The following is a 13097-nucleotide window of genomic DNA, read 5'->3' on the forward strand; positions in this document are numbered from 1 at the left end:
CTTAACACAGGTGTTTAGCCGCTACGTTCTTGGTATGACCACTAGCTAATGGTAGATGCTGTGTTATTTGACATTGGTGAGTATGTTCACTGACTCTGGTTGTATGTGTGATCCTGTTCCACACTGTGGTGTGTCGGATCGATCTAAACCTGATGTCTTTACAGCATGTAGATCAGTAAGTAAGTAAAGTTTATTAAGTGCAGCAGCTTAACTGCACGAAGTTCTTCACAAGAATAAAACATAGAAAAAAAGACTAAAAACAGCCAAAACAAACAATGTTACATAACCAACAACATAACTTTAAAATCTCACTGAAGTACAAACACTAGACAGCACCAGGCGAGACGAAAACCAGTCTGCAGCTGCGTTTTGAGGGTGTCAACAGAGACTGCAAAAAAACAAAACACTTCAGTGTCGGAGAGACATCACTTTAAAAGCACGATCATTTTAGTTCTTTAGTCGAACGCGAGGGAGAAGACCGAGGAGATCTCCCGGTGATATGGGGTTGAACAGGACGAGCCTTTCATGAGGAAAAAGACCATATAGTTCGACTGTGCAAGCAGCTTATTACAACCCACAGCTGCGCTTCTTGTCAGGCAGTAACCTCTGGTGACTTTCGTAATTGTTACAGCAGCAAAAGAGGAAGTCAGGAGAAGTAGCAGAAAGAGCGACAAAGCCTGGAAGGTGTTGGACAGGTGGGTCAAATAAACACGGGACTTTCACTCAGGAGACCAGTTTTGGTGCCTAACCCCAAACAAAGTGGGACGATGAAGGTCCGGTCTGCTGTCGCTGGTACGCTGCAATAGTCGTGTTGTCTTGGGTGATATATGTTGGTTTTAGAGTATATACGTAGGTATGAAGATGTGTCAGGATGGGAAAAGTCAGAGATGTAAACAGGTCTATATACATCAGAACAATGAATCATAAACTAAACGGGAAAGAAGGTAACGTAAGCATTAAGTGAGTCATCCTGGCTCGGCCTGGTCAACAACCCTGCAGCAGCACTCTGAAACCATTTGTAGAAAAAGGGAATCAGAGCGATCCAGTCAGGAGGATACAAAGACACGAGTGACCAAACTCTAGCTCCAGTTGAGATGCAACAGTGAGTTTAGCAATATCTCTTAAAAGGAAGTAACATGTTCGGGTAAAGAATTTTAAGATTAGCGAGTGTATTCACCACTCTGTTCAGCAGAGGACTCGTAAACAAACCTTTTAAATTTTAAATGGAAGGAAACAATTTCGTGAGAAATGCTGGGGGAGTTGGGAACAAGTAATACAGAAGAGAAGAGCAGAGAAGAGACATTAGTTCAGGTTGATGTGGATGGTTGTCAGAGGAAATTGGTCAGTATTTCTCCACTGTCATAACTCGCGCCCTGGAGACTGTTCGACCACAGACGTGGGAGGGAAGATAGCAGAAAGGGCATGAAAAGAAAAAGAGCTGTCATTACTGGGCCCCCAGCCCCCATCAAAACACACCTACAGACACACACACACCACGCATCCGACTCACTTCAGCAGTAGGACAGTAACACCTTATATACAGTACAATCAAAAGGATCGTGCATGTCTACATACAGTAAATGTGTGCTAGAGCAGTCACACACTAAAATATGTATTCACACAAGCCCCTCACTCAGATGGAGTAATCCTCTGGGCATGTGGTCCACTGGCATTCGGCAAAAAGAGATTTCAAATGGCATTTAAATACGGCCTGGCGGCTCGCGGTAACGTCTTCTATTATTACTATTTTATTTGTTAAAAGGACGGGACTAAAAATGACCACGGCTTAAATAATGAATGAGAGTAGATATATCAGAGTGCAGTGTGGGGCTGCATTATCAAATGGTGCTTTTATCAGAAGTACTGCAATCACTCTCTCAAATATTCAATTCAGCTAAGAACCGAAATGTAAAAGTTTGAGATTGAATGTACGATTGTGCGCATGTTGTATCACTATTTTAGAGGCTGGGAGTGCCTTTTTGAGCGTTTCAGAGTGTACTGGTATAGGCTTTTCTGTATTTCTATCTGGCTCACAGGCTTTTCAATATTTCATTTCTGTTAGTTAATTGGTTTGGAAAAAAAATAAGAAAATCGAGGACGGATGTGTTTTTTTTCCAGTTGTAAATCTTTTGTAAGGCAGGGACAGTGAAAAACTTCAGGGTACATTCAGACTTTTCTCAATGCATTTTTTTTTTCTTCTTTTCAAACTCTCGATCACATATTAAAACATGTGTACACATGTACACCGTCATAACGACCACCCCCTCCATCCCTCACACACCCTCTCCAAACCATCCCACATCCTCCATCCATCGCCACGTCAAGTTCCCATAAGCTCCTAGCATTTACGAGTCAGTGTAAGATTAGAATAGGAGATAAAAACAAGCACATTTTTTAGATTCGACGTGCTTGACTGTCGGTTTATTCACACATCTTCTTTTGTCTTGTGCACAAAGATGCAGACACCTTTCTTCGCCCCTCATTACCTAGCTTGAGGAGACAGTTTATTGTGCTGCTGAAGGGGAGCATGACCTGTCTACCAGCGTAGTGTCAGATATGTCCTTTTGTGCCATTAGCTGGGGCATGGCACGTGAGGAAAGGTCAGACAGCTGTGCGAGAGCTGCGTCAGGAACATTCAGTGTCTGTGTGTTTCCTTTCTGTTACATGTTCAGCCACACAAACAGGACTCTTACGTTGCTCCATCTACTTTTGGACCTACATGTCTATTTGTTTGTTTTTCGTAGTTAGAGCTAAAGCAGTCTGGGTCACTTCATTTAAATGCAAAATAAACATGCCTGCCATGTTTCTGAAGCATTTTCTTTACATTTTCTGTGTTTGATTTATTGTTTTAGCCATGCAAGCAGCATTGCTTCAGAGATGGAAATGTAGCACAGATGGTGAACCACTTTGGTCCATGAATTACCATTAAGAGTAGAGTTAAGTCTATCCATCCAACAACGTTGACGGTCTTCTGGCTGTTCCTCTAGCGTAGTGGTGCCCAAATTTTTTACTTTGGAGGGCTAAAACTAAAAAAATCAATGGCGGGCCATGGGCCAAAAGCAAGCACCTATTGTACTGCATTGTTATGATGAAAAATTGGTTCTAGGATCAGTTCCCTTAATTGACTGACTTCCTTTGTGAGCTGTCTCCCTGCCAGCCCTGCTGAGATCATTAAAAGTGATTTATAATCAGACTTCCTACAAATTCAGAGATTGAAAAAGCATTTTCATCTCACAAAAATGAAACAACATAACACATTTTATTTATGTTTTATTCATCATCCATTTTAGTTGATTTATATGTGTATATTTTAAACATTTGGCGGGCCAAATCAAACTTAATGGCAGGCTGTGTTTGGCAGGCGGGCCCCATTGGACAGCTTTGCTCTAGCGCCACCAGCAGGTCTCTTCAGTCTCAACATCTACTGGGTGAATTTGCTCCAAATATCATACATGGTCTCCAGCCAATATTGTCAACAGACTGTCATGAGTCGCTGACTTTTTCCTCAAGTACCACCATGAGGGTGACATTTGTGGTTCTGAATTTAATGTCTCAACAATCCAACTACTGAAATGATCACCATGAGAAAATATCTGCCAAATTACTGAGCTCTACTCTGTGGTAAGTGCTAATTATCAAATGCTAGCATGCTTACAAGCTGATAAACACGGTGAACATAACACCTGCTAAACATCAGAATGTGAGCTGTGTCATTATGAGCTTGTTGTCAACGGAGGACAACAACTGTCAGGGGAAAAGAGAAATAACAGTGAAATTCCTTGTGTGATTTGTTTGGAAATTAATTTATTCATCCGTAGGTAAATAGACAAATTATGAAGTAATACATGTTTTTTTCATTTCAATCTGCAATAAAATGATGTATTATAAATATAATTTACAAATGAAATATGAATCCATCGATGTGGTTCAAATTAAAAAGAGACTTGGAAAAATGGTCAATAAGTACATATTTTAAAGATACATAATGAATTCATAGATAAATTATGGAATTTATAGTTAATAATAAATGAATTCAATTGAAGAATACAGATTTTAATCAAATTTCCCCTGTAGAGTCTTGTTATCTGTCCCTGTACCGGGTCTTTATCGTGCCCACGCACAGATAAAAAAATAAATAAATGTTTGAAAAACCCCGAGCAGAAATCTTTGTTAACCCGGTTTCTTTTAATCTCTTAACTCGATAAAGAAAACCAGGTTTCTTGTAGGTTTAAAAATCAGGTTACTGCTTAAAGCCAGGGATAATCATCTCTCCTATGTACATGTAAATGCAGAAATTGTGTTTGCATGTGTGTGTAGGAGAGAGAGAGAGAGAGAGGCGAGTGTTTGTGGATGATTGTGTTCTGTTTGTCTTCTGTTCTTGTTTGCTGCTGCTGTGTTCGGCGCACATCTGTCTTTCTGATAGGATTATAAAACATTCACCAACAGATGTTTGCAGTCCTCTTTGAAGATAGCAATTCTGCAGACGGCCGTGGATTTATGAGCGCTTCCATCAGACAGTGTTGAATTTGTCACCATATCATCAATATTCTTAACAATGTAATCAAATTGTTCGCAATTCCTCTGCCAGTCTGTTTTGATCTGTCTTAAAGCTATGAACGGAGGTGTGAGGCAGCTTTTGGAGCTGATTTCTATTAGCATCAGAGCTCATTCATTTATTAGTGTATTGTGCTCAGTGCTTCCTCCACTACACTGTATATGTGTTCTTCTTTATCTCTGTGTTTTCTCACTTCAGTGTTGGTGCGTAATCACACTCGGAGATTTCACCAATTATCTTCAGTTAGTCAGGATAGAGCAGTGGTACCAAGTGACATCTGTTGCCAAAGCACCAAACATATAAACATGGTGTGCGCACCGTGTGTACATGCCAGGAGCTAACAAGCTATTGGCACGTTTCCTATTTTCCACCCAGTCACAGGCGCGATTGTAAATCTCCCCCAATCAGCTTTGGAGTGCTTGTGTTGATTCTTCCCTGTGTTCTGGTCTGTCAGTCAGGGTGTCCGTCTGTGCACGCTGTGGGCTCCCGGTAGTTGACAGAAATCCTGCTGAAGAGCTTAAGGCAGCTTGTTAAGTAGCCTCCATCTACTGCAGAGATTACAGGGGGGCTTAATGTGATCACGCCAATGCAATAGCCCTTTTTGCAAGTGTCGGGTGAGATGGTCATTAACGATTGGAGATTTTCACGATAAGACTGTTTGGACATTTACCTAACTTCAACGTTCGTCTGTGGCTGCAACTCAAACATTTGCATTTCCATTTGCGATTTTTTTCTGATTCTTTACTGCATAGATTTTTTTTTTGGTCTCACTTTTCTGTAAAACTGTCAAAGGGTTCCCTTGACTGGAGAGGTAGAGCACAAGAGACTTTTAACTGTCAATACTTAGTTTATGGCGCCCTGCTGACACAGGCACTCTGACAAAACATGTTACAGCAGCCACTCTCTCCCTTCCCTTCATCTGTATGCCCCTGTCTGCTTTTGTGCTGTACTGTGCTTTCATGCATCAATGCAAGGGGCTGGTGCAGAAAAGTACGGTGAGGAGAAGGAGAAGTATCTAGCCGTACAACTTGGCGACGTTCTGATTTAAAAGTGGAGACGGTAGAAACAAAAAAATAAGTAAATAATCTAATGTGTTCTTAAAATTCACATATTTTTAATGACTGGAAATAATTTGGTGCATCTCTTGAACATAGTCAGAAAGCCAAAACAAGTAAAATGTTTACCCGTTATAATTAAGCTGACATATCTGGGTGAAGAAATTGAGGCCGCTGAACCGAACGATTAAAAAAAGAAGGCGAGAATATGTATATTTAGTAACTGCTGGTGTTGCCGCTGCTTCTTCTGCATTGATTTCTTAGCTAACTCATAAACAACTCTCAAAATACTGTGCGTTCCCGCAATTACACGAATCGCTCATATTGACAATATTGTCTTTACGATACAGTAAATGTGTGCTGCTGCAGAAATGGAAGAGGCAATCCTGATGAAGTTGCTCCTAGGTGATGGGTTGTTTAGGCTTTGTGGAGCATGTAGAACTGTGCGGATAAAGAATTAATTACCTAAAGCTGCGAGGGAAAAACTGCAATATAGAGAGAGACTGTAACAGCTACAGGGTGAGAGCAAGCATCCCCGATTCATCCTTTATTTTGCTGTACAGCTGGTGAACACAAAAACAAATATTTTGCTATGCAGTACAATAGCAAGTTTCAAATGCTGCATTTTTGTCCAGATTGTATCAAGAGTAGATGTTGATTCAATTCCATGGCGATTATACTAGGAATGTCCTAATCCATTTTTTTTGGCCCTGATCCTGATCCAGTCCTTCATTATTGCATAAGTGCCAATACTGAATCTTTTATGATAGTTGTATTTGATTAAATGTTGATTAAATATTTATGTGGCACATTGAAATAACCAAAACATCCTCATATCAAAAGGACTGAATAGGTCAATTGACTGTGAGTCCCAAAACAACGTATATCTCCGTTCTCAAAACAACATGACTGCTGCAGTGGACCAGGAACAGGTGTACTGGATTGGTAACTGTGGTAACTTGGACAATAACCAGGACCACAAAGGATGGTGTGCCGAGTGGTAGCCTTTATATAAGATTTATTCAGAATAATAATGTAACATTACAGAGCTCATGAACAGCACGTTCTTCTTGTCTTGACTTGTTGTAGCATTACAACAGTAACCACTTGATTTAAGCACTGAAACCACTTGGTTAGGTTTAGATACTGAAGCTACTTGGTTAGGTTTAGGTACTGAAACTACTTGGTTAGGTCTAGGCACTGAAACTACTTGGTTAGGTTTAGATACTGAAGCTACTTGGTTAGGTTTAGGTACTGAAACTACTTGGTTAGGTTTAGGTACTGAAACTACTTGGTTAGGTTTAGGCAAAAAAAAACTACTTGGTTAGGTTTAGGTACTGAAACTACTTGGTTAGGTTAAGGTACTGAAACTACTTGGTTAGGTTTAGGCAAAAAAAACTACTTGGTTAGGTTTAGGTACTGTAACTACTTGGTTAGGTTTAGGTACTGAAACTACTTGGTTAGGTTTAGGTACTGAAACTACTTGGTTAGGTTTAGGCACTGAAACTAGTTGGTTGGGTTTAAGCACTGAATCTAGTTGGTTGGGTTTAGGCAAAAAAAAAACCTGCCTTGGTTAGGTTTAGGTACTGTAACTATTTGGTCATGTTTAGGCAGAAAAAAAACTACAAGTTGTGTAACTAAACCAATTATGTATCATCACATATAAGCAATGTTTTAACAGTAGCAAATAGTCTTGTCACAACACTGGAATTTCTAACTTTGATAAAATACCTAGAAAGATATTGATATTTGCTCCTGTGTTTGATACCACGGGGGGAAAAAGTGTTGAGCGATGCCCATCCCTGCCTGGTTCAAAACTTGCTATAATAAACCTACAAGCTTAAATTATAGATGTGAATGAAAGTTTAACTGGAAGAATGCGCCTCCAGAAATTGACGTGACCAATCCACTAGAGAGAAGATGTCTCACTTGGGACCAAAATGGGATTTGCCAACCTCTCTGTCTGAGTCACTCACCGGCGCAAGTGCATAATTTTTCATATTCACACACATGAATGCCGTACCGAGTCCGGCTCTGGGGAGGGAGAGCAGCACTAGCCCGGGCAGGCTGAGATGACAGAACTCACAGTACAGAATACTGATTTTTTTTTTCCAATAAATACCCATTAAAATATGCCCTGATTAGCCTCCATTACCGATTCTTAGAATCAGCCTGTGACATTACAGACTGAACCACAGAGATGGAATAATAATGCATTATGTCGTCAATATCATATGAAGGAGTGCATGAACTTCTTTCAAACACCATTTAGGACCCAATACATGTGACAGCACTGGGCTCCATTAGCTATTATTAGGGTTGTGTTTGCTGCCAGCACACTAATATGAAAAGGCCGGTGTTCAGAATTGATTTTGAAGGTCAGTTTTTGGATGGTTCTGTACTTAATGCTGTGAAACACGGAGACCTTGCTTTATCCTTTGGTAAAATGGCTGCTGTGTCACAACTGCAGCTCTCAGTGTGTGTGTGTGTGTGTGTGTGTGTGTGTGTGTGTGTGTGTGTACGGCTGGAACATCACCTGCCCCACACCCAAATAGAACAAGTCTGTGAGCTTCTGACCTTGACAGAAACAACTTTGATGTCAGGAAACTGCCCTCCAGCCAGACAGTGTGTGTGTAAGGATTTGTCAGTTGGGATGTTACGCTGCCTCCCCGTGGAAACTGTGTTTGTGTCTGTGTGTGGCAGTGTTAGGTGAGGTGATACAGCGGCCCAGGCTCGACAAAACACAAGAGTTGGAGCCACAGCGAAAAAACAGTAAAGACATGCACATTCATGAACAAAAACATGCAGGCTGTGTGTCCTTAGAGGTGAATCTGGAAAGGTATGTGTTTGTGCTACCAACCAGTGTTGGGGGAAAGGTCTGGATAACCATAATGTAGGAGTCAGAGCAGATAGTTAAGTCCAGATAGCAGGCTTTCTACCAGTGTAAGTCGACCCCCTGCTTAGTGTAAACATCAGGAATTAGGTGAACATTAATTTTTTAAATGTTGGTTAACATTGGATTAGGGATGAGCGGATAAAAACAGCCTGGTGAATTTCCATTATCCGGATAATCGTGAACATCCTCACATTAGCGACTTGAAAAAGCGGTCCAGCTCGATAACTCACAGTCGTGTTGAGTTTCTGTTTTATTTTGAATTGCCACGAGGGGGAGCCTGCATCTCCATCCAAAACCTTGACGCTGTCACCACAGCTGAAGGCTCAGCCTTACACCACAAAAGAGATTGTGATTCCAAGTTTAAGTGCGAGTTGTTTGTATGTTTTGATGATTACCCGAATAATATCGTGCATCACAATTATTTTAGCAAGAATAATCGTGGAGTCAAATTTTCTGTGACTGTGATGATGATGGAATCAAAAGTTACCAGCGTTGTGACATATTAAGAGAGGGGCACTTCAGCACATGTTGTCCACTGGGAGGACACCCTAGAGGGCACTTTATCATGTTTTTATCTACCATACGGGCATCCAAGAGGGCACTTTTGCAGCATTTTCTTGAACACGGGGTGCTGGGCCCGCTTGAGTCCACCGGTGCCTCCACCTGTCTAGCAGCTCGGCCAGCGAAGGCTTTCCCCTAAGCTAACAGTGAAGCAGAGAGGCTGCTCTCCACTGCTGTAGACATGATGTTTAATAATAACAAAGTTGAGCACTTCTCCTCTCCCTCATTTTGTCTTGTTATTCAAAAAGAATTCATAACGTGTAACCCAGTAAACTTTTTTAAAATAAAAAGCCTGTGGGGCATTTCTCTCATCTGCCAGTTGTTTCATATTGTGTTTCAGTGGAAGAATAATATCAGTGAGTGGTTTGGCACTCGGAATACTTTTCTATTTATTAAAATCGAAAATGAATGTTTTGATTTGAGATTCTGAATCGGATCAGCATCCAAATATTGTGACAGTATTAAATTGGGAGATAAACATGTTGTCCCCAGCCTACAGTAACTCGCTCCACTGTAACTACAGCTAGAGTGGGGGCGACTCACCAGCAACATCTGTTGGGCGCCCATCAAAAAAGACACTTGGCTGCCGGCCTGGCCGGCTCCCATCAAAAGACACTTGCTACCGAGGCTAACGACTTGTCTATGGGAAACCCTGAGATACTACAGCCTGCTTATCTTCCTCTTGGCTGCAATTTTCTGCATGTTGTTCACTAAACATTATATCAGTAATGAAACGGGACAGAAGCAACACAACTTTTGTACGATACCCACAACATTTGACATTGATATTGACACTCACATACTTATACAGTTGTGATTAAGACAATTTTGTCTTTATATAAACAGTATGCTCACGTGCAGACAAACTATGGACAGACGTTTGTGTATGAGTAACACGTATATTGTCACTCTAACAACATTGTCGACCAGTCTCAAAATCCCTTGCCTCCCCTGTCTTCCCAATTTTGACCACTGCCTATCCCCTTGAAAAGTGAGAGAAAATGAGTCTCTGTGAGTTCCAGGTCTTCAGGGAACACACACACACACACACACACACACACACACACACACACACAGCACAGACCTTCAGGGTCAACATGCAATTAAACCTCAGAGAGGCTCTCCAGTCTTACAAGGATGCTAGACATGGAAGGAGGCAGGACCAGCAAGACAAGAGTGTTAACCTCAATCTGAAGTGAACTGCTTGCTGGTTAACCTGCTGCTGTAGGAGTGCTGCTCCGCGTGACCACTGGCCAGTTTTTTGACTGCCGCAGTGACTCACAGTAGCAGGTTGTGCTGGTACAGTGGTGTCTCAGGTTATTTTTTTTTTTTCTCAGAGCATCTCTAGGGTGAGACAGTAGTTAAAAGGCACGAAAGCCAGCTTCGAAGATGTCTGCTGACCTACTGGAGCAACATAATTGGAGACTTAAAAACGAAATTTGAAAAAGTGGATTCTGCGTAAATGGAACAATGAGAGCTCGCTGAATTTCTTCTATTCTTTCTCAAGTCTATCAGACGTCTTTCACTTCATGTCAGGTGGATCTACAAGTATGTATGCAGCCAGACTGCCTTTGACTGTTTCAAAGTTGTGATAGAAGGAGTGATGCATTGTTCTGAAATGCCATCGCTGATTTGAATAAAACTTAGTGGCTCGAGTTATCATTGTTGGAAATCTTTTCATAAAGGGCTGAGTGTAGTCTGACACATCTGTTTGAATTTCTTTGATGCAAATTTATCTGGAGGAGAAGAGCTTTTTTTTTTACTTAGGTTTCTTGTGATTTACTGGGTTGAGGGGGCACTTTTTTGCAATGCCTCCTAAACTGCCTCTAATACAGTGAGTGCCAGGGGAGAGCGGAAAAACAATTAGCGATGGATAAAAAAAAAAAGGAAAGCCTCATTTTTAACATAGCATTATCAATTTGCAGTCTTCTCTATTTTAGCTAATTTGGATGTGGGGCTGAGGAGGGGCGAGAGCCAGGAGGGAGCGAGATACGGAGGCTGGAAGGTCGTTATTTCAAGGGCAATTTAGCAACACGGATGCTGTTGTGTTTATCAACCTGCAGTTCTGAATTCAAGGCAGCCTTGCTTTACTGCAGCGCCTTGACCACAGTTTTTCTACAAATCTTTGACGTAAATCAGCAGTTCAGCCAGGCAATCAGTAGAAAATACCAGGGGCAGGCTCCCTCACACCATGGCTGCCCCGCTGACATATCAGTAACATGATGACGGCGCATTGTTTCCTCTGTCAAATGCCTCAGCCCTTTTTCCCAAGGTCTTTTCATTAGTTTAATCAGGGCATCATTGCAGTAATAGCCGTATTAAGAGCTCCCTGCGAGTCGTATATTATATCATTTAAAATCACAATGAGAAGAATTAATGGAGGTAAACATGATTTATGAATCGTTGTTTTACGGTTACATTTGTATTATAAGCTTGTGGTTTAAATGTGAGACGACGATGTGAAATCACTCACAGAGAAAACACAGAGGACACTGATGTTGTTGCCGTTACACTGAGATGAGTCACCATAGGTCGATCAGTGTGCTGTAGTGGTACTAAAACTCTCTACTACTGTAGAGAGGTTTATTCATTGCTTGGTTCTTTATATGTTCATTTTCTAAGACATACATTTAGGGGCCTAAAAGTCACAATATGTATGTTATGGTTGGGCAGTTGGATGAATATATCGGCGGTAGAGTCCATTGCCTTTTTCTGGGTAATTTCTGTAATTTGATTTTTTTTGACAATTTCATGGCCATCCTCCAAAGAATGAGTGAGGTCTGCTGCTCAGCAACAGGCTCTCAGTCAGCACGCTAACCCAGCAGCACAAAGCACATCTAACTTGGTGAATTAAGGGTTTATTTCATCTAACCAGAGTAAGATATTTAACAGTGGAAAGACTGACCGAGTTTGGGTTAGTGTTTTTGTGAGTGCTGGTCGGTTTTGTTTCTATCAAGAGAAACTTGGATACAGAAGTTGTTTGGTTGTGTTTTGCAGAATATGTATAATAATAATAATATATTTTGAGTTTAACTTATTACCTGTGTCTGTTTTATTTATTTATTTCACCTTTATTTTAACAGGAGGTCCCATTGAGATCAAGATCTCTTTTACAAGAGAGACCTTGCCAAGGTAGCAGCCCCATCAAAGGCACAACATAATAAAATGCTACATATAAAAACATGATATACAGTCATCCACACTACAACAGGCCAACGGGTATTCAAACACAGTGGCCTGTGAAAGAAACAACAACATGCCTCCTTCACCACTTACCTAATGATGCTCTTAAATTCATCAGTGGATTTTAACGTGTCTAATTTAACAACCAACAAAATATTAAAGAATACAATGGTGTAAAATGTCAAGACTCGATAAAATGGAAAAGGCTGCAGACATATACAATTTTGTACATATACTGTACATACATTTGTTGGTTGGTTGGTTTGTTTATTTGTTGGTTGGTTTGTTTGTAGACTAAAAAAGCAGACTCCACATACGATACGATATGATACGATACGATACGATACGATACGATACGATACGATACGATACGATGCGATGCGATGTGATACGATGCACTTTATCATCCCTGTAGGGAAAATTTCTCTTGGACTCTAATGCCATGCACATATTACTGCTTCCACAGTTGAGACAATACCAAAAAAGAGAAGAAGAAAAAATCCCGCCCAACCTAACTAACATAATCTCTGAGATCTTATTAAATGTAAAGTATCCTAGTTCACCTGTCATACCCTTGAGTACAATCAATGCCATGTGTTGAGTATTAAGTCTTATATTCTATAAGTGGGGAAAAAAAACAATGTCAACACCACATTTCTATACCCAGCACCATCCTGACACATGACAGTGAGTGTACAATATATTAGTACCCTTTTATGAACTGAGCTGCAGTGCTGTTGACACCACTCTCTGTGCATTAAGCTGCTCTGTTGCATTACACTTGGAATTTGAAAATGAGCTGCGCTCCAGCCCTGTGTGTGACTGATTGACTACATTATTTATGTAC

General features: G+C 40.8%; 1 protein-coding gene across 2 annotated transcripts in view; it reads left to right on the plus strand.

Annotated features, from left to right (window-relative positions):
- The window catches only part of fibcd1b (fibrinogen C domain containing 1b), a 110942-nt gene that overhangs the window by 60182 nt on the left and 37663 nt on the right, over positions 1-13097 (plus strand). The window lies entirely within an intron of this gene.

The sequence above is a fragment of the Pagrus pagrus genome, assembly GCF_965226575.1.
Source record: "Pagrus pagrus genome assembly, chromosome: 19".
NCBI classification, from domain to species: domain Eukaryota; kingdom Metazoa; phylum Chordata; class Actinopteri; order Spariformes; family Sparidae; genus Pagrus; species Pagrus pagrus.